We start from the raw sequence: 23,841 nt of genomic DNA on the forward strand, positions 1-23,841 counted from the left end.
TCGGATGGCCGTCCGTCGCTATGTGACAAATCAAAACAAGTTTCGTGGAAAGAGAGGCGGAGGGAGAGATTTCTCTAGGCGGACGGCGAGAATGACGGAGAGAGTGAGAATGGACGGTGGGATGGGGAGGGAGGGTGGTTTTTTTTCTCCAGGTGCGGCGAGGGGTGGGCAGGAAGAGAGTTTGAGCCATCGGTTATGTAGGTCGTGAAAGTGGGCTGTTTCCAGCAGTGTGTGGCGAGGGGGAGGGGGAGCCGGCTTATGGGCAGGCACGTTGGGAGGGGGAGAGGGCTTCCTCCCTTCCCTCTGCACGGCTTCCATTGAGAGAGGTGCGGCAGCGAGAGTAGCGGATCCGCGCTCAGTGCTCACCACGCGTTCGTTGAGCGTTGAAGTCTCCGTCGCGCGTTCAAGTCTCCGCCGCGCAACCCTCGGCCGGCAGCAGCAGTTCCCCTCCCCAAAGGGGATACACAAAGCAAAGGTTACTCCTCAGCAGTCCAACAGCCGGCGATCAAGTTGCTGCAGTCCTCAAATCCTCTGAAAGTCATCGCTCTTTCGACTGGAGACAGGATTTTGGTTTACCTAAAGCCGAGACTCACGAACAGGTCAGTCTCTATATATCCCCTTTGACTCCCCCTACTCATGAGATGAGGAGGGTGCGATACCCTTATAAGTTCTCATTATTAGTGAGTCCGTGAATCATTGTTTCTAGCTGTACTTCGGTTTACATATTTTAGTCTTCCAACGGCCATGTCGCTTTAATTTTATGTGTTATTTTCCGCATGCCCTTGTCTGTATTTTCGTGGACATTTTTGTATCCATATTTGCTCTCACAGAGATCGCATTTTCGGTTTCAATATTTTTGCTCTTTCACCTTTCATTTATCAGTGCAGAGTATTTTATTTTCTTATATCCAATTAAAATAACATCTGAAGCAGTTAATTTATTCAACAGAAATATTTTCTATGTATTTTTGAGCTATAATATTGATAAAACCAATGTATGATGTGTTTTCAATAACTCCAGTAAGTAGTTATAACGTTTGCTTTCATAATATAGTTATTTGAGTCTTTATTTCAATAATATATTCATTAGTTACAAAATACATCTACATGCTGGGCACTCCTGAATATTTATTTTGTTTCAGTTATTATTCTTGGAATTTACTCGCATAGACTTTATATTTTCATTGCCTATTTTTAATGATCGCTGTAATGCAAAACATGTAGAAATTAAATACGAAACCAAGAATATTCGTTTTCATCTGCCGGTTAGCTTCTTTCATCTTGCATAATCTGAAGTATTGTTTATGCGACCAGGTGCATTGAAAAGGTCAGCTGTCTCCATTAGTTGTAATCATATTGGTAAAATTAATTTAAGTATTTTTTTCTCCATTATTGCGAGTGAAAAGCGTGATACCGGCGATAAGGTTGATTCCATGACCTATTTTTTTTCTTTTCCTCAGAAATTGTTGATATATTATCATAAAAATATTATCCTGTTTCATACATTGAAGAAAAATTGTCCTTTAGAGACAATAAGTTTTTTAATTATCATAGAGATTTGGTTATGTAAGGTCATATTTTCCTCCTCGGTTACCTTCTGAGGTTAAATACTTAAATGTCTTATTGTATGGAAAGATAAATTTAATGTCTATCGTGCAATAAAGTTTGATTTTTTAGGCTCGCTGTAAAAAGTCAAGTAGGTGACTTGAAAATTAATTTGTGGTCACTGAGTGGTGCATTATTAAATTTTGGCCCCGCGGAACTAATGACTACCTCAGTCATTAGATCCGAAGTTTTGGAGCGTGCGACCGGCGAATACCTCGTGGTGGCGCGCGAATCCGTCTATAGACGACAACGTGGGAAGGGAGCTCTCAGTCCATAGCAGCCGGTGGCAGCGGCTTTGTTGTCGTCATTCGTTTCGCATCTATCGGGAACAGCGTCGCGCTTACGTCTTCTCGAGACTGCCAGAGTAGTGCACGGTAAATTACGTCCCGGCGTATGACACCTACTCAGCAAGTTGTGTCTTTTTTAATGACATGTTGCCTCTGTTTCATTACCATTTTTTCTCGTATATATATTATCTATATTCGTGTTCATAGTGCCAGACTTACAAAAAATATTGAGGGGGTCGAAAACGGGGATCTTGCCCCGGGAATTTTTATAAGTAGTGAGTTTTAAGTTTTTCAAGCATTTTAGAAGAGTCATATGATTAACATTAGAACCCTGGTAACTTGAATCTCGATATCTGGACACTCCGGGTAAAATCGGCAATACATTTTTTCCTCACACCCATAACGAATTTTTGAGGGGGCTCGGGCCCCCTCAGGCCCCATGGAGTCGGCGCCACTGCTCACAATAGTATGCTATTCAGTTGCTCTCCGTGTAAAAAATTTGTGGGTATCAAATAATGAGCCAGACACCGCATTTCTTGAATCGAAAATGTAATCTTAATCATTTACTACATATCGGTTTCATTTCTATATTTAACTTTTTGCAGATGGAATGATGATTCTAAATTTTTTTAAATAAAAAACCGATTTTCCACGTTTTTTCAGTTTATATTTCTAAAGTTCTTGAATTATTGGTTTTTATGATTGCTATGACAATATATTGATATTTTATAACCGAAATTTGTAGGGAGGTTCTTGCAGTCTTGCACTCCAAAGTCTTTTACTGCCGAAAGAATAAATTTCTACAGCGAAAAACATTGCGGATCGCAACAATATTTTACCCCGATATAATGTACTTCCGTCGTCAATTGGCACTGATGATACAAAACATCTACCCGAATGAATGTAATGCCAGCCTCGCGTATGACACCTTCCTTTAAAGTTTTATCTATTTTCAATGACATATTACTTCCATTTAATTTCCATTGGTAACTCGCACATACGTAATAATAGTTATCACTCTGTAGCTCGTCGTGTAAAAAATGTAAGGGTATCCAATTATGAGCTACACCCCCGTATTTCATGAATTAAAATGTAATCTTTGTCATTTACCATGCAATGGTTACGTTTATATATTTATAATTTTCGGCAGAATTAAATAGGCTTTAGTGGATCATTCCAAAGTCCTGATTGAAGATACATATGTAATCGTTAAGATCAGTGTCGTAGGTAAAGGAATAGTGAAATTTTATTTTCCTGTGCAATGAGAATGGCATTCTTCTGATTAAAGCCATGTAAGGGGGAGTGCTCATATACCAGTCTACTTTTAGCTGTGTACGGCATTATTTTTTTGAAAAAAATCAACTAATTATAATAACACCCGCAGCTATAATATATTTGCTATGCTACGTCTAAAAATAATAATTACTATGCTGCATGCACTTTTACAATAATACTTTTGTATTTAGCGATTTAATATTTAAACGATTCAATTTTACAGAAAGTGATTATTTCCATTCCTACATGATTGTATTAAAGTGAGTATATGTATCTGAGTCATATGATATAGTGCGATGATAATGGTTACTAAAAGTGGTTCATTTTTGTGTGGCATGAGAAGTAAATTGTGAATTTACCTTAGTTTCCAGTGACGTATGTAGTCTTCATTTTGGATACAGCCCCCTCGCTGTTATCCCCTACACTCATCCCATTTTATTCTTATTTAAATTGGTGTGAATAATATTACGCATTTAATAGTATCACCCCATCCCGCAGCTGTGCCACATTAAAATAAATTAAGCCTGCGGTGCATATTTTTTATTACGTTTTCCTTGTTTCTTGGTGGACCTTTAGGGACCAGGGGGTCCAACTAATTACAATATTATGCGCAGAATATAATATGATATAGCAAAGCAAAGCTTCATTTGAAAATGATTACGACTTAACAGTATTCATTTGATCATTCCCCTCTGGGAGTTAGCATTTTTTATTTTTTAAACGACTAAATTTCACGAGAGCTATTTAAATACTGTCGTGGTAGTTTAATTTTAAGGCAATTGTTTTGAAGTAGATTATCATTTGTCGTATAAAAAAGCGAGTAGCGCATTTAAGCTGAACGTTATAGACACGCGCTAAGCGAGTTTTTACATCGAGAGACCTTGACTTACGAGGAATAATGAGGGGGGAGGGGGATATCGTCACGGATTGTATTCCTGTGGAAATAAGCACTCGTGAGTGCTGCACTTTGGGAGTGTATTTCCGAAAGTGTGCCTCCCTGCGTCCGGAGTCTATCTATCGGGTCCATCGACCAATCTTCCCGCCTCGTTATCTCTGGCTCTGCTTGGGTCGTGCGCTGGGTCGAGGTCTGCTCGGAGAACAGGAAGCGCAAAGGAGATAGATACATCGAAGGAAGTGAGCAGCAGGCATTGTGATCACCAGATTAGCCAGACCCGCGAATTATTCGATTTCTCCGGAAGGTGCATTCCTCGGATATCCTGGTGCGATCGCTGTTTTTTAAATGTTCTGAGGTGGAGGAGTGATGTGATCAATGCCGCAAAACGTTCGCGGAGGAAACGATTAAATGGACTCGTTAACATTAAAAAAATATTTTCAGCTGTGAAAGGTGTTGAAAAATAAAGAGATTTTTTTTCGTTTTCTGATCCGTCATTTACTTCACCAGGAATTAGTGGCGAAAAAGCGACGGCCTTAACCCCCTCGTAGACGAGCTGATGACGCCACAAACTCATTTCGAGACGTTCGCAGCTCCTCATCTTTTACATGGGCCTCGCATGGGTCATAGCTGTTTACACAATCGTAAACGATTCCTTCCCTCAATGAACTGTTCTTCCTTATAGAATAAATGAACCAAAACTCTTGTAACGTCACCGACTCGTGCAAAAATGGTGCTAGCATTCGCGTTTTCTCATTCTAAACTTGGCAGAGAATGAACGAATAAGAAAGATTTTTGCGAAAACTTATCTTTCCCATCTAATACGCGTGGAATACTCTTGATTGCCATTTGGCGTCTGGGTGAATGGCCATGTCCTCAGTGACCGATGAAAGCCGTTAAATGAACTTCCCGAATATAACCTTAATTTCAAATTCAAGATTGACCTTGTGTTGGGTGACCTTTCAGTGATCGTCTTACGCTTTCCAAACGTATTTTTCCCAGCCGCACTTCTTAGTTGTTAACCAGAAATTTGTACCAATGTGACGATAGCATTAATAATATTCAAGGGCGCTACAAGATTAAAAAAAATAAAAACTGATTTATGTCCAGATTTCGATTTTTGCTGTACTCGGACTTAGTCAGTCTCACTTTTTACTGACTTGTAAAATAGAAATATAATGTATCATGAGCGTAGGAAAATAAAATAATGCTTTTGGAAATAGTTAAATTTTTATTAGTATTGATAAGAGCTGGAGTTATATAGCAGCGACAAGACATAATCCGAACGAATAAAAAATATATTGAATTAAATCTATTGCGGGAAAATGATTAACTTTCTTCGGGAATTATTCAAACTGAATGGCATAGGCATCTGCTATTGCTGTCTTCTTAAGTGGAGTAAATGATAAATATTTCTCATCCCAGAGTTTTAGACTCATATATAGTGTCTATCCGCGTAGTATTTGCAGCAATAAACAATGGAAAAAATCTCGAGGAATGAGTATATTATGTAATTTTCTCATCATTATCGAGCCCAAACTTTGGTAAGGAAGCATTTTGCAAGCGTATGGGGAGATTCAATGCGGCATGTGCTTAGCTTCTTAAAAAATCTGGTTTAAAGTTAAAAATAAGTTCAACACTAGTGTGAGCGATTTCACTGCTGCGGAATATTTTCGGATACGCTAAAAAAAAAAAAAACAAGACGGTGACGTTAATGGAGAAAAGATTGAGTTGAAAAACACGATCGGTGCGGGAGCAACGGTGAAATCTTGGACGGGTCGGAAAGAAAGGGGATGCGAAGAAGAAAGTGCGGAGGGTGGAGGGGAGGCGCGGCCAATTAAGGGATCGGCCAAAGAAGAATTCTCTGCCCTCGGCGATGACAACTCGGAACTGCAAGGGAAGAGGAAACATAACGGCGTACGGCGGCGCGCGGGAGCTGCCACAAACGAAGCCGTGCTTGTGAGCGGAATAGGAAGGCTTATCACGCATCATTACGAGGGATGCCAATTTAATCTCTGTCAGTGATTCAACCTCAAGGTATGTTTAGATAGGTGAGGGTAGGGGTCGCCTCAGACTAAGGCACAGATACGTAATGCCACACATTCAGGGTAGAAGTGAGGAGGAAGGAATTATTTTCCCTCGCACTGCGAAGATTTTGTTTTGGGGGCGTCCGAATAACTCACGCGGGGCCCTCATATTAGCATCTGGGAGTTCTATCCACTTGGCCTCCACGGTTCCTTATAAAGTTGTGGAAAAGAGATAAATAATATTAAAGTATGAGAAATAAAGGGAAGAATGGTAGTCCATTTGGTAGAGTGCTTGGCTGTTGATTTAAGGGTCCTGGAGCAGTGGTGCTGCCAGGGATTTCGTTCGGGGGTGGTCCAAAAGCAGGGGGATAAATTTTTGAAAAACAGGGTACTAAGTAGAGGGTTTTAAACTAATTGTAACACTTTTCGTAATCGAAAAAACTTCATTTTTTTAAAGAAATATTTGGTAAATTAACGATTTTTCAATATTTTGTTTTCTTTTATGAAGGAAAAAAGTTGTGCTTTTATATTTCGGGGGGGTGTGCAGACCCACCCTTCCCCGCCTGCGCCACTGTCCCGGAATCAAAAGCCGCGTGAAGCCCTCCCTCCCAAAAACTTTTCCCTAGTTGCACCTATCCGCGATACTCATGGTCACCTTTCCTCTGACACTTTATTTTTCAATATAGTTACATTTCATACTGTCTGGCAATCGCCAAAGATGCGTAATGAACTTTCAGAATATTGCTAACAAATATATATTGCTGATGTAATTAAATATGATTTTCCAATGCGTGTGACTCGACAATAAAACATTAGCATAGGCAACCCAAATAAGATGCAAGATCGCCCCTAAACATTTGTCTCTTCCTTAGTCTGGGGAGATCTCTACCCTCACCTATCTCAACCGAGTGAGATAAAATTGATATCCCGCATAATAATCCTCAAATCTTGTCTGCTGTTGCTAATTCTAGGTTAAGCTCTACCCTTACTGATCCATACCAACCAACTTAAGGACTCAAACATTATCTCACTCTGAAAAAAGAGAAAAAACAGTTGGACAGAGATTGGAGGAAATGGAAATATTCTCACGCCTCAGGAACACCATTGCATGGGATTATAGATGCACGTAACGGAAATTAAGCGTTGTAAAGCCCGCGCTAAGGCAGTTATCATTAAAAAAAAGACATATGTTAGATTAAAGGAATCTTCAGTCACCCAGTTAATGATTCATCTGCTGCCGTGAATTCATATGGGGTTATTAAAGTCGCCAATGGCGTAGTCGATCGTAGTTGCGGTTTGAATTTCCCGCTGAAATTAAGTTGATTTTTTTGCGCATAAAGGGTTGGAAACGAGATCAGAGTGGTGTCGCTAATTGAAGTTAATCCCTTTTAAAGGCCGTTACGGAGTCACGGTCGCGTAAGGAACGAGTGGTATCTCAGCTGGCCGCTAGGGGCGCCTAACGGCATCCACTCGTGGGAAAAATTCGCGCAGTCGCCACTCACTTTTCAGCGGAGACGCTTAAATGGCCATTTTACGCATCGGATTTCTCTGGACGCACCGTTAAACTTGTGTCGGCTCGTCACCACGATTATGTCGCGAGTCGTATGATCCTTGCGAATTTATTTCTGTAAAAAAAACATCCCGTCATTTCCAGGCGTTATTTAACCGTTTCTTGATGAAAAATCTTTGGAATGCATGTGGTCTGAGAAAACTATTATTTTCCTGATTCCAACATTTTCCTCATTACGAAATTGCGTGCCATTGGAAAGTTTAAAATTGCTTACTTGTATAAAAAAGTTACCTGCTTTGAAGCCGTCATTATACTAGTTAAACGTAAAACGCTTGGAAATCATTTGGGATTCCCATTTAATTAGAACTTACATCTCCCACTAGACTAATTTTTTTAAATGGCGAATTACCCGCTTATAATTTATGCCATTATCATGAAATTATCATACAGTAGACCCTGGTCAACATTTTCATGTATGTCGGCTTTGAAATTTTTGCCTCATTATTTTCTTAAATGCATTTTTTTTATATTAGCGTAACAGGCAAATGTCGACGAAGATCTACCTTGAAAGATTTACAGAAGAATATTTTCCAGAAAAATTTGACCTGAACTTTTTTTTTGTTTTTGTTTTTTATACCGGCCAGAATAAATAAAGACCGGTTAACAAGGGCAATGAGTCTTTTCTATACCTTCTACTTCTTCCGATATTTCTAATTTGAAATGTTGAATTAATAAACGAAGTATGGTAAAGAAAGGATAAAATTAAAAATGACCAAATTTGCAACTTGCAACAAAAGAAAGATAGAATAGCGATTAATTTAGAAATTAAAATAAAAAATAAAAATGGGATAATTTATACCAAATATGCGAAGAGCTCACTTTCCCCGTTCAATAGAATTGCAACGACAAAGGCCTTCAATTGGGTGTCGACATGGGTTCTCTTTTCTCCCGCTCTTCTTAACACGTCCTCATTACTATCTCGGTCAATTACTTACTTTTATCTTAAACATTACTCCCTATTACAACTCTCATTGGTTATGCAAAATCGCTGCTATTGGGAGATTCCCATTCCCAGAATAACTTTGAAGTCCCATTCCTTTGGACGCACTTGTTCCCGATGTGTTCCCGATTCCCGGGCTTCCTCCGCCAGACCACCCTGTTAGGCGGAGGAAGGTCTCCGCTCTTTTCTGGTCTGATTGGCGGAGGAAGGGTGTCTCGCGTGCGCCCTCCGCTGCGGAAGTTCCAGAAGAATTTATTTTTCGGGAAACGCGTGGCATTTCTGGCGGTGGTCGAACAGTTTTCGAGTCCATCGGACGGCAACGCGAACGCGGTCAATGGGTTTGGACTGATTGCTGGATCCTTCCTTGTTATTAACAAAGAAAAAAAGACCACAGGGGATCGGGTGAGTGTGATGGCTGGTACGTTGGCTTCCTACCCAGTGGGCCTGGGTTCAAATCCCGCCGGTCGCAGAGATTTATTAAAGACTACCCGATCCCTGTTTGAGGGCTATGTGGAGGAAACCTCAGGCGCAAGACTCCGTCCGTCGGATGGGACGTTAACCCTTGGTTCCTTAGGCGGATTCGTTAAGAGAAGGCTAATTCCAACGCCGGGAGTTTCTCTTCACCATTCCCTCCCTATTCTTCCCTAATTGCGTAAATGATCATATCTGTTGTTTGTCTCCTACAAATAGCATCTAAATCTACATAATACCCTGCGAGCCACCTCTAGGGTGTTTGGCAGGGGGTATTCAATCACCAGCATGCAATTGGACTCCCACATGCACACCGCACAGTCCTAAAAGCGTCACGTATACTAACAAATTATACTACCATAAGCTGTTAGAAATAATAATAAAAATTAGAAACATGCAATAAATTAGTAGGCTACACTACAAGTCATGCAATCTATTTATGAGTTCTATCGCAGCCGTTATAATCTCTTATTGATCGCGGAAAAAAAGACATTCATAACCTGTCTATTAATAGCATATTAATTGCTGGTTCTCTGACCCTTGTCCCAAACATTAATTGAAAATAAAACATTGGAGGATCGGGTTGGTGTGGTGTCTGGTGTTTTGGCTTCCCGTTCCTTGGAGCCGATTTTGAAGTCCGACTATGACGGTGATTTTTCATAAAAATCTCAATCCCTGCCTCAGTTCTTCCTGGAGGGCACTTACGTTGGATTGGAAGTTTAGCCGTGTTCTCCTCGGGACTTTTCTTTAAGAGCACGTTATTGTCCGCAACGGGCTTCTCTCCACTCTTTCTTCCTTAATTTTCCCTAAGGCGAAAATGACTTGACGATCACCTTCTTCAAATACTCTACCATTTCATGTCAAGGCACAGTATGAATTAGTTGAGTTAGTTTCCAGATAGTCAGGGATCAACCGCACCCTGGTTTAATTCAGCTTAGGTTTATCCTTACCTTCAAGAAGATATGTTATATAATACCTACCTATGCAGTAACATTTTTACTGTTGTAAAGAGAATGGGCTACTCGTAACCATTTTTACAGCCTGCAGTTTTAGCGGTAACCTTTCGTAATTTGGATTTAATAATGAGTACAGTTCAAATAATATAGAATTACTGTGGGCTTCCGTGAATGCGTCATCAGTGTATTCACAACGATGACCTATTGAGCAAAACGAAACGAAGGTTCAATCGGTGATTACATCGGTTCTTTTATTTTCCACTAAATAAACGAAAATACGAGTGGATTCAATATCGTGAAACAGACAATTTTGAAAGACTTAAGTTATGTCATAGGGGAAGGATATTTTTGTTATGTCTATTCAAATTGTTGATGTAATGCTGCAAATGAGGAAACCAGAAAAATGCGATAAAATTTCTTTCCTGAGAGAAAAATTTAATTACCATTAATATCAAAATAGTTTTCCTGTCATCGTTAATGTCAGCTGCAATAAAAGAAATTCAATATTGTGTACTTGGCTATAACGGAGTTTTGCTGTGAACCGAATCAACAAAGAAGCCATTGAAATTCAGATGCACTAAGAAATACATATAAAGCAACTCTGGCCAAATCTTAAGGAGCACGTGGAAACCGTTGCTAGGAAAAATTGAGAAGAGGAGAACGGAAAACAGGTGGAATGATGTCAGGCAACCAAGGTGCTCACTTGACATACTTTTCTCCGCTGACCAATCACGAATCTGTTGGCCCGTGAGGGATATTGGTCCACCTATATAAGGCGGACCAATTCCTGGAATGGGTTTCATATTGTGATCTTTTATTGTCATGGCGGCTGGCCCTTTGCCACCGCTGGCAGTCAATCAAAAAAATTGTGTAAGAAAAAAGAAAACAGCTCAAAAAGAAAGAAAAACGTTGACTAAATATTTCTAAATAAAAAAATATGTGCAAGAGATAACAAAAAATTTAAAAAATCATTTAATAATAATAAAAAGTTATAAAAACTGCAAAAATGAAACTATAAATGAAAAAGAATATGTCTCGATTTCAATGTTAGTTTTCCATCAGGACACTTCCCAATGCCAGGTTAGGATTATTTTTTTTAGTATCAGGGGTGCTTAGTGTCAGGGTCCGGCTTACAAAAAATATTGGGATGGCTCATGCCGGGGACATTGCCCCGGTAAATTTTACAAGTAGTGAATTTTTCAGTTTTTTAAGCATTTAAGAAGAGTCATATGATCAACATTAGAACCCTGATCACTCGAATTTCGATATCTGGACACTCTGGGGAAAATCGACAAGCCTGACACATTTTTTCCTCACATCTGTAACGAATTTTTGGGGGGGCTCGGGCCCCCTCAGGCCCCATGGAGTCGGCGCCACTGCTTATTATTGAAATGAAAGGAAAGAAAGACTCTTTTCCGCAATTATTGACCGCGTACGACACGTTTCGTCTCACGGAGTATAAGACCATGGTGGCTCTTGCCCATGAAACCATTCATGATGGCTCCGTGAGACCAAAATGCGTCGAACGCATTTAATTACTGTGGAAGAGTGCAACTACCTTTCATTTCAATATGTCGAACTTCCACTATATCAGGCCTGAATCGTTAGAAGTTCTTCATAAATTTATTTTTCATCGTACGCGCTCAATAGTGGCCCGTCTTCCATCCTCTCCTTCAATTGCACTGGAAAGATAACACTGATCCCTTCGCACTCGATTGTGGCATTTTCTAGCTAAGTGCATTCTGATGCACTATCACTTCCGCTGAAGAGGTGGATAATTCTCACGGGCAGCAGGATCACTACTCGCTCATTAAGCGGGAAAATTTGGAGAATCGGACTGGATGGCTTTCAAATCCGCCTTGATAATTGTGCTCAAGTCTAGGATCGAAACATCGGCACAAATTCACTCCATGACCCGGAGGACGACCCGAGAAAACTTCTTGAAGGATGATGATGATATTAGTGCGCCTGACAAGTTGGCGTCCTTATCTGGTGGACAACCCGAGAAAACTTATTGAAGGATGATGATATTAGTGCGACTGACAAGTGGGCGTCCTTATCTGGTGGACCACCCGAGAAAACTTATTGAAGGATGATGATATTAGTGCGACTGACAATTGGGCGTCCTTATCTGGTGGACCACCCGAGAAAACCTCTTGGAGGATGGTGACTCGATTGCGCCTGAAAATCACGCCGCCCGCATTTCACTTTCACGCGTCGCCTCATGTGCCGTTATTATCGCGGACCGTTGACTTCCCGCGGACATCTCTCATTTGTGTGGACACGCGAGTGAATTGGAGGGCTCTCTATCTTTCTCGGGTGGCATAATAGGGTGGTTCCTTACTATTTTTTATTGCCTAAATCGAAAGATTATTACTCCTGGAGTACGTATTTCACGCTTTTTGATTTTTAAATGACGATATCTATTTTTCACGATTAAATGAAAAGTGAAAACGCGACGGCAAAGTATGAATGCTGGAAAAACTCCGTGTGACGTCGTTCTAGTTACCGCTGCCACAAGTGAAGTGACCTTGGGGCAAGGCTTTGAGCGCTGATACGACGCAGAATGCTAGCAGGTAGCAGAGTACCCTGCCAGCTGGTAAAGCTTGGCTTGCATAAGGGTTATTAGTACACTATCAAACGAAGGAAACTTTCCAACCATAGGCAGTTTTAATAAGTGGTTATTAAGACATGTTTCCCTGAGCTCAGTGCCTCATGAATGCATTGGTAATATCAGACGATTTAAAACTCCTATCTACTCGTATAGAAACTAGGTCCCTGTGACGTCACGTGGAGTGGCATCGCATGGGCGCCAATCTGGTCTTTTTCAAATGCGGTTAAAATTGACCATTAACATTCGTCTAAACTGGGATTAATAAAACAAAATAATTTGTATACTATGAATACACTAATGGTGGGTAACGAATCGCAATGAATGTCTTTCGTTTTCTTTGATGAAGGAAACTACCCTATTCGCCGTCTGAGGTTTCCTCCTCGTCGGTACGTACACAACAGTTCACCTGTGAGTTGAAATCGTGAAAAGCTGAAGAAGATTCAAGATTTTGACTTTAGAATTGGAGTTTTGCTGCGGAAAAACCTTCTATTAAAGGGTTCATATTATAATTAACGAGAAATTTTATAGTTGTAGACTTTCTTCAAGACCAGGAGAGACCGATGACGTTTACTAATAATCGTCAAATATTAAAGCATTTGGTTTTTTTGTCGTTGCTGCGTATACATATTCACTTGGCACCTGAAGCAGTATGCCGAAGCAGTTACGATTTGTTTAGAAATATTAAAAATATCTAAAACAGGACACCTATAGAAGAACATTATCGATATATTTATGTCTCTAAATATCTTTGTTTGTTATTTATTAAACTTAAAAATGAACTCTGAATTAATAATTTTCACTTTAAGTTATGAAATTAATAAAATAGGAAGAACATCTTACTCATGGACGAAATAATTCCGGTGATATGATTATTTAGCGATTGGTAGTGAAAGATATTCATTATTTAGGACATTGATCTTGCTGCTTTTTTCTTTTCTTTGGAGGGAAAATTTTTCCAAAGCCGGAGTCGTTTAATTCAAATGTTAGTTAGGGTTCAATCTCAAAATTTTGCTTTTTGAACGCTTGGGAAGTAGAAAAGATATGGAAGATGTATGTATGCTTTAATTCCGTGACATTCCGTGTTTATTGTGTTGCCTCTCGGCGAGGAAAGTGTTGGGCGATGGGTGGGAAACGGCACAAGAGCATGCTCGGTGTACGGAGCGCACGAAAAGTGTCGGGCAATTGTTTGTGCGGCGTTCTTCTCGGAGATAATGACTGGCACGCCAACGCCCCGTCCCCGTTTTCCACTGTGAATCGCGTGTTCCGGTTCCTATCCTGCAGGCCTACACAACCTCTTCTTCCCACCATATTTCAATCGCCCTCGTACACAAAAATGAGGTCGTCTGCATGATTTATAGAATAATAGGGTAGTTTCCTTCATCAAAGAAAACGAAAGGCATTGATTGCGATTCGTTACCCACCAATAGTGTATTCAAAATATAAAAATTATTTGGTTTTAGAAATCCCAGTTTAGACGAATGGCAATGGTCAATTTTATCCTCATTTGAAAATGGCCAGATTGGCGCCGATGCGATGCCACTCCACGTGACGTCACAGGGACCTAGTTTCTATACGAGTAGATAGGAGTTTTACATCGTATGATATTACCAAGGCATGCATGAGGCTCAGAGCTCAGGGAAACATCTCTTAATAATCACCCATTACAACTGCCTATGGTCGGGCAGTTTTCTTCGTTTGATAAGGTATTAATAATCCTTATTTAAGCCAAGCGCTACCAGCAAGCAGGGTACTCTGCTACCTGCTAGCAGCCTGCATCGTAGCGGCGCGCTCGTAGCTTCGCACCAAGGTCACCTCACTTGCGGCAGCGGGAACCAGAACGACGTCACACGGCGTTTTCCCAGCATTCATACTTAGCCGTCGCGTTTTCGCGCGCTTGAAAATTTTCACTTTTCATTCAATCGCGAAAAATAGATATCGTCATTTAAAAATCTAAAAGCGTGAAATAAACTCCAGGAGTAATAATCTTTCGATTTAGGCAATAAAAAAATTATAGGAAACCATCCTATTATGAGTACGTACCTGCATTCTGAGATATGTGACTCTGGTAAGGCCTCACTTAGAGTATGCTCTTAGGCCAATGTGAGACCCACTGCTGACAGTGCCTTAGTAAGTACGACCTACGTTTCCTGTGCCAGAGTGTGGACTTGAGGCGACAACACCTTCTTTGGTGAAACCAAACCTGCGATTTCCCTCAGAGGAACATAACTTGGTGGCGTTACAGATAGCATACCTGACCGGAAATCTATGGAGATCCAGGTTCGAATACCGATAAAGCAAAATTATTTTTTCAAGTCGAATTTTACCTTTGGTGTATACAATCTAGTTGGCAGTAAATGTGCTCCTTAAACATTCTATTTCGAATGTTGACTGTGATAAAGTATGAAAAATGGGGAGAAACGTATTTTTCCGTTTTTTCAATTCATCGCGGCTGCAACTTGTAGACATATTTGGCGTCAAAATTCTGCAGCCTTGATTTCAAGAAGTTTTCTCGGGTTTCCATTGGTTCAGGCTTTGACTCGGGTTTACTGACTCGATAAGTGACTTCTTACAGCATCCCCCTACAGCAAATATACTTAACTTGATGACGCTGTGTGTGATCTATTACCTAGTTATTATGACTCCCATCATCATGGAGAAACTCCACGAAGTTAAGCGAGAAACTGATGAATTATTCCCACCCCCTTTTCAACGTCCGCTTTCCCACTCCGTGCGGCTATCTTATACGGAATAGATGAAAGTGGCCTATTGGTGAGCCTTTTTCCCTGGGCGAAACTTGGGATACGTTCACGGGATCGATCTGTGATTCTTCGTGCACGTTTCAGTCGCTGTTCATGGATCGGGAAAGTGCGTGAATCGTGCTTCTCATTTTCCTCCACTCCGTTGCCCGGGAGACGGATGCGTGCGAGTGTATTTCCCAAGGCGTGCGTGCATCGGATCGTTTTGTCGTCGCGTGGGAAAAGTGCACGCTGCCTCGCAGCGATGTCACGTTGCGCGGCCGGTGCGTACGTGCGTGACTCACGCGCGGCTGCGTGACGTAGAGGAAGGAGAAAGTGAGGGCGTGTGAGATGGGGGAACATGATGCGTGGATTACAGCGCACACAACACCTGCCTCTCTCCATTCCTCCCATCCCCTCTCCCCCATCATCCTCCTCGGAAGGATCTTCAAATCTTTCCCTCATCTATAATAATAATAAAATGGCCAATGAAGAAAATGTAATGAAAAGAGTGAGACGATAGAGCACATAATTAGCGAATTTACGAATCTAGTTGGTAATGAATACACCAAAAGACAATAATTTCCACAAAATCTGGATTAAAAACAAGAAAAACAGACCTTTATAATACAAATAGCAGTTCCAGCTGACCTCAACCTTAAGAAGAAATACAAGGAAAAGAAACAAAAATATCAAGACCTCGCAAGGCAAATAAAAATTATCTGGAAACAGGACGCGGTCACCAACATCACCATAGTAATATCATCAACAGGAATAATACATTCATCACTTAAATTTGGAATTGAACAATTAAAAATTAAAAGAAATACAGTATATAACATTCAAAAATCTGTAATACTGGATACATGTAGAACAGTTAGATTGTTTTTAAATGAATTCTAACTTGAGGCAGTGTCTTGGCAAGGCTCGCCACTGGCAGACCTCCAAGTAACTCTTGTGTAAAAATAAAGAATAATAATAATTATAATAATTTATTTACATTTTGTTTCTATCTGAATTCAAAAAATAACAAGAGAAGGAGCTTTAGGTGTTCTCCAAGGTCATAGGACCAGAAAGGAGCCACCATCAAATAACAAAATGTATTCCAATAAAAAAATAATAATGCAGTAAATGATACATGAGTGTTTTAAATAAATAACATCAAAATAAATTTTCATTTATTTCTTGCGAGAAAAGCCAGTCTTTAGCAAGTCTTAACATTACATTGGAGGATTTATTTTTTTTAATTATAGCGGGCAGTAAATGGAATAACTTTGGCTCCATGTAAAGAAAACAGCGTTTATTTAATGTTAACTTATGTCTGTTTGCTACTATAAATGACTCACTGCCGAAATTATATTTATATTTATCAGATCCACGCGGCATGTTTCTACTTCTGGCAAAAAAACAATTTAAGCACTTTGAATAAATACAAATGCCTTAGTGGCAACAAATTTAGGGCCACAAACAACGGAAATGAGTGCTCGTAGTAATTTTTAGACAATGTTACCCTAATTATTTTTAAGCCTCGAAATCTCCCGCCTATCTCCCGAATCATCTTCTGTCATCATTCCATACAGTATTATCTGGTAATTCTTACGAGGACGCAATCATGTTTTCGAGGCTCTCACCGCGTTGCTTGTTGTCCGAGACGACAGTTCTAGTTTAAACCATTTGCTTTTCAAAAAGTCCAACTAATCTTGTATTTATCCATGTCAAAATTTAATTGCAGTTGTAAATTTTTACTCCAAACTTCTTTTATCTCTCACCAAACATGTATAGCACAGCGTGCTGTGCGTGCTATGCTTGCTGTGCTATGCATGCTAGCATGTGCTATGCATTTTTCCGTGCACAGCGTAAGACTAGGAAAATATGTTTTGAATCGTCCTCGTGAGAGCAGAACTCGATGTTTTTCAAATGTATAGCAATAATCCCTGATACGATTACCTGACAGTGTTTCCTCGAGACGAGACCGTAGAGGTGACTTCTAGACGTGACTTTAGGCCAGTCGAATAAAAAAATCTTTATTTCTTTGTTATTAGCATGAAATTCTTTTAACTAATTTTATCATCCTTTCCATAAACCACTCAATAATTTTACACCAATATTGTTGACTTTTAGTGGAGTACTTTTTACAAAAACTTTTTAAGTGAAACTGCGTATTTTGAACAAATCTCGTTAGAGATTAATTACGTGATGCGACTGTTCATGATCTCAGGACATCTCATGAAGGACAACAAAAGGGGGAGGGACATTCAAACAATCGTCAAAGTCCCCTCGCGTAATTTATAGACGGAAAATTTAGATGGAAAAAATTAAACGGTTTATTTTCACTAAAAATATTAAATCATCGATTCCTTGCCTGTTCATTCATGAAGCCGATTTATCGGTCGTTTTCAAGGACGATTACCCAACGTCTGAACGTCCTTGCGAAGGTCCGTTACTTGGCGTTGGATGAAGATCTCACTCCAAGAAATCTGACGTTATTCCTGCTAGAGTGTGTGCTAGAGTTCCGAATAAACCATTGCTGCATAGGTAGATAAATTGCATAAACAAGCTACAATGATGTAGAATGCCAATGGGAATTCCTGTATGATTAAGTCATTCTCTCCAAATGATACCATACGAAAAAAATTAATTGATTAGCTTCGAAATCCCCAAGTCCGAACAAAGCACGGAAAAAACTATGCGCATGTAATCAATGGATTGAAAACAGGTGAGGTATAATGATTCTGTGATTACAACCGGAAGGGAAAGAGATAATATGATCCTTATAATGAATGCAGTGATTTACTTGGCTTATAATTCTGGGCACTGAATTTTCGCGAATAGCGAAATCCCACAGGTCAGTTAAACGATTTAATTATGTTTACATAATTTTGAATTACATTACATGGGATTTAGTCTATGACACACTATGGAAAAAACATGATTGAGATAAGACTACATTTGCATGAAGTGTACATCATAAATTTGTAAAAATATCACAGTCCGTGTTCCTTGGGCAATCGAGGTGAATGGGTTTGAGGGTGTCTCACCACTCATTACTTGTAATGGGGTATTATTGCTGAGGAATTTCGGTGGAGAAGGTGGGAATGGGCGCAGGGCAGGGGGTGCAAAGGTGGCGCCTCCCTCTTGTTGTGGAGGCATCGCTCTCTTCCGAGAGAGTAGGCCACCTGCCTACTTCCCAACTGGAGCGATCTCTTCTCGCTGGAGAGGCCTTGATCTTTTCGCCGCACTACTCAGAACACCCATAGATGCAGTGGCGTAACTAGCGAACGGGGTCTAGGATATATAATAAAAAGCTGATTCAATTTTTCTGCACATTCCCCAACATATTGCTGCCCACTTTTTTAATTTGAAATGATCATACTTATAACAAGTATTTTGAATTTTTAAAAGAGTCTTCTTTAGAGAAAGGAAAAAAATGTGACTAGAGTACATTTTTAGATTGTTTAATTTTTTTCTTTGCAAGTTTACAGTTTTTATTCCTGTGTATTTTTTTCCTTAAATCCTTTAATTTTTAAACTTTTAAAAATTTTCTAAAAAATTTTAGTGGTGTACTTTTCAAAAATTGCCGCTAAATTTATATAAATATAATTTTAATAGTATTTCCAGTGGTTTTGTTTTACGTTTTTATGCCTTCCCCTATGAAAAAATTGTATAAAACTGTTTCAAATTTTTATACATTCTTATACATTACCATGGCAATGTATAAAAATTTGAAACAGTTTTATACAATTTTTTCATAGGGGTTAATATAGTGAATAGATTCACCGAAACGTTGTTTTGATGTGAATGTAAATTTCTTTTATCACGACGAAGACTAGTGTGGCCATGAGTGCACGGAGAACCATTTAATGTTCTCAATATGTCCAATAGACTGTTTACAATCGCGATAAATAATATTATCAAAATATGCATTAGTTTGAGGTTATTTATAACATCACCTATTTGAATTACGTTTGACAGGCCGTTTATTATAATTATATTATTTCCCCGTGAAATAAGGATCGCTCTCTCCTCAGCGACACTACTTTTGTTAACTCACTTAATGCACGGTGGGTGGCAACACATGTAGTGATCGACTGGTAAATCTGCCATCGGAATATGAATGGTTATTTTGAATGAACAGCACGAATGAAACAGATGAAGGCAACGAGGCGCTCGTGTTTTTTGTTCCGCCGACGGATGGGCGCGGGTGGAAATAGGCTCCTTCAATTTCACGCGCCGCCGGACAACAAGGACGCCGCATTCTTCGGTGCATTCATTCGGGGGTGAAAAAAAGGACAGTCTGGGATTCCTCCCACGCCTCCAATGGGCGAGGGGCGTGTGGGTGACGTCACACGAGCGTCACGGCTGAGGCGCGGGAGGGATAAAACTCGTCACAACTTCAATCTGGGGACACGCTCCTCTCCATTCATTTGATTTGGACAGAAAATCCTCGTTAGACAAAAAAATGCAGCGGATAGATTATGCAAATGTCGCAGGCACCAAAAGCGCCAACCGTGATTTGATTGTGTGAAGTACCTCCGTCCGCAGCCGAGTCCGGGGGGAGCTCTACCCTCACCAAAACTAATTAATCTTCGGATTGTATCTCCAAATGACATGCTGTTATTAGGGCTAATGCTAATGTCCGAAACGATACAATCCAGTGAATTCGTAACTTTTCGATGCTATTTCTGATAAGTGCAAATATCCTGTTACGAATATTGGAAATGAATTGATCACTACTGCACTGCGGACAGCTCTGAAAAGCGATCTACATAATACCCTGCGAGCCACCTCTAGGGTGTTTGGCAGGGGGTGACAAATCACCAACATGCAGCATACAAGAGGGCCGCCACATGCACACCGCACGGTCATAGAAATATTACGCATACTAGAAAAATATACATGCTTATTCATAAAAAACTTGCTAATGGCTAGTAATTCCTAGAGCAAATACATATAAGGTAGGAACTAAGGAAAGAAAAACGTGCAATGAGTGATCCTAGCGAGCGACGCCTTTATCCTATCAATTGAGACAACGTTGCTATCCTTAATAGTGCGAGGGAAGAATGACATATTACATCTCTCTGTTTTGCTGTCTCTCTTTTATTTTATTCTCATGGTCACGTCTACTATAGTACGATGGTAAACGAAGGATATGATTCACGTCGTCTGAGAAAATATCTTCTTCGAATTTCCTAAGTAAGTTAAGCCTATACGTCGATCTACGTTCCTGTAAAGATTCCCATCCTAACTCGTGCAACATACTGGAAACACTGCACTTTTTGTCGTAACAACTCATCGCAAATCTGGCCGCCCTGCGCTGTACTCGATTGATTTCAGCCATTAGATCTACTACGTAAGGGTCCCATGCGCTAGCAGCATATTCTAAGTGAGGCCTCACCAGAGTCAGATAGCTTTATTTCTTTCACCTTTTTTGGGCATTAAGCGAGAATTCTTTTTACAAATCCAATTTTACGGCTAGCTTAGCGATAAAACTGCGCGCAACATAAATCAAGGCTCTGCGTAACGAGTAGTTCTGTGCGAGAGTCTCGTCTCGACCGCCGAGACGAGAATTTCATTTCTCGGCATCGTCGGGACGAGACTCTCGGCGCGGCGAGAGTCTCGCCTAGGTCGAGAGTCGAGAAGTCTCGCCCGTTCGAGATTTCTCGACACCCGTCGAGACCCCGGGTCCTCGAAAAAATAAAACTATTTCTATTTTAGACATTGAAATTAATTTAACAAAAAGATTATTTTAAGACATGTTATATATTTCCAAAACCAATAATAGTTGTAATAAAAGATCGACATTGACAATTTAAGCACATTTTACTATTTAATTAACTAAAATTGACAGGTTACTATGAACCTTTGTTACCATAAATAAACATAGCAAAAAGAATTTTCGGAAAGTTTCCCGTCGAGACTCTCGGGTGGTCGATAGTCTCGCACAGCCCTAGTGACGAGGCCTCCGCTGTGTTGTTGCCGTGGGTTGTTGCTCCGTTGGGGTTTGTCCGGCGCCATGCATGCCGGGGGGTTGCTTTGGGAGAGTGAGACGGTGGCGCCACTCGCAGTCGCCGCTGGCGAAATTTCACCTTGCTCCCTCTATGCTCTGCTTTCCCCCCTCACACCGGCGACCTTTCGCTTGCGCTGCTGCTGCTGCTCTTGAACGGAGATCACCTTGGGAGAGATCTCTGCCTCGCCAATCGAGTTCGCTAATTTAATGCGTTGATGTAGGTTATCGGCGAGGGATGGCCCGTGGGTCAACGTGCTCCTTCCTCGACGATCTCTTTCCATCCAGTCCGGAATGCAAAGGAAAGTGGGCCTCAATTGAATGCATCTCATTACTCAGACAAGCATTATTTCATTCTGAGCGGAATCTCTTGAATTTGGAGAAAAAGCTGGACGCATTTCAGTCTATGGAATTTTATTTAAAAATTCTTTGCGCGGGATTTTTTTTCTTTACGATGTTCTGTCTTAATCCATTTACATCTGCTTAAGCTCACATTTTTTGTCACTATAATTCTTTTTATTCATCCACTCAATTCATTTATGGTCGTGCATTTCTCGTGCCTGTACCAAATGGTATCACTCGTCAACAAAACCAGTCGCGTAAAATTATGCGAGTGAAATGTACTGTTTTTCATTTCAGTATGAAGCAATTTCTCGTAACCACGCCGTAAACCATTCAATATCAATGTAATTATTCGTAAATTTATCAGGCCGCTCGTCAAAACATGTCCTCGTAGTCGGATTTCAAATTTTTTAAATTATCGTTTGTACCTACCGTCGTGTTTCGGGCGAAACAATCATATTAATTCAGCGCCATTTATTAAATAGAATGAAAATTTATTTTCAAATAGTAGAAATGGGAAGCATTTCATTTCGAATAATCAAATTTTATGCCACTCAATTGAAAACATCTGGCGATTGCAAAAATTTTTTAATGTTTACTTGCGGTGTTTCTGGCAGAGGAAACAGCATAGAGTGAATTAGCCAATTTTATGTCATAGAAATGTGGAGAAAAACATTTGTGATTCTCGCTTTATATTTTGTCGACCTTGGTTTCGATTCATTCATGAAGTCGACGACGTAACCAGATGATTCTAACCTGACCCAACTTGCCAGAATAAAGTAAAGCCTTTTTATCTGGTGGTAATTAATTAGTTTTTCTCACTCAAAAAAATCATTGCGAACATCATTTTTTTCGCTTGTTTTCGTATTTTGGTTATCAAAATCTAATACATTAAGGAATTTCAGGAATTTGTTGACCATTGAATGGATTCTTTTTTCATTTGAGTAATTTTTTGGTGTAATAATAATGAGATATTATCTTTTGGTTCTCGTCATCTCCGTCTTTTATGTGTGTCATCCAAAACACATTGAATAACATGACCCAATTTGTGTCAGTCTCCCTAATTGTTTTCGCTCAATTTCTCTGCTACGGCCTGCGTTCAGCATAATGGGCAATCAGGGGAAAAATGATCATCAAGGAACGTGATGAAACTAAATGAGACGTAATTATGATGGGGAAGGACAACAATGGGTTTTTTCGGATCCATCTTTGTTGCATCTGGAGCGATATTACAGCGAAGCATGGGACTTTCTCATCGTGGCATCATTGTCTTCATCTTACCCTGGAAAATTTTTCGCTTCCCTTCCCGTATCTTCGGATGAATATGACCTTCATGCCATAATTTCGAGAACAAAAGCCATCATTAAAATCAAGTGGAAATGGCTTTAGTGTTATTTAATAACGCATTACAAAAGCTTCGGCGTATTCCAAATTGCTAATTTTATCTTAGCCTCCTAATGACTTTTGTAGGAATAGTTCCATTTACAAGATTAAGCGTTGTCTATCAGAATGAAGGACTTGAACTATTAACAGGGGTATCAAACGATCTTTAGATGGTATTCCATCGTTTAGTTTTTCTACGATAATTTCAGTAGCGTATTTTTGGGTAATAATTAATCACCAAAGTTTGCATATCCCGTAGTTTAATATAGCTTTCACACACCTTCTCACGGTTTGTTCAATCTTATCTTTAAACTTCTATTCAAAAGGTTTTCGTCCAAAGGTGTCAATATTTTTTTGAAAAGCAGCTTAACTCGCAGGCAAATGAAAATAGCCGAACAATGTCTATCATTGTTGATTATTAGAGGTGTAAATTGGTGAAAGCGATTCATAATTAACCTTAAAAAGAAGAACTTTGTTCTTTCACATTAATACACAAAACACGTGAATAAATATTAATGTGAAAGCACAAAGTTCTTCTTTTTAATGTTAATTCTATCATTGTGTTTCCGCTTTCCACCGCATTGTTTTATGCGTGATGATAACGGTGTACTGGCAATCCTGTCAGCATCTTCTGGTCTCCTTTGGCATTGCCGGCGTCACTGTCCTCATCAGGCGCCAAACAATATGGTGGAATCCCTGGAACCATTTCAGTATCTACTATCTATACGCGTGAGCCTTCTT

General features: G+C 39.9%; 1 protein-coding gene across 1 annotated transcript in view; it reads left to right on the top strand.

Moving 5' to 3' along the window:
• Positions 1 to 374: 374 nt before the first annotated feature.
• LOC124154658 overlaps positions 375 to 23,841 on the top strand; it is a 67,063-nt gene continuing 43,596 nt past the window's right edge. The window contains exon 1 of the mRNA XM_046528513.1: positions 375 to 599. The gene's annotated coding sequence lies outside the window, so the exon portion shown is untranslated. The remainder of the gene's footprint in view (positions 600 to 23,841) is intronic.

This window comes from Ischnura elegans, chromosome 2 (genome assembly GCF_921293095.1).
Source record: "Ischnura elegans chromosome 2, ioIscEleg1.1, whole genome shotgun sequence".
In the NCBI taxonomy this organism is placed as follows: Eukaryota; Metazoa; Arthropoda; class Insecta; order Odonata; family Coenagrionidae; genus Ischnura; species Ischnura elegans.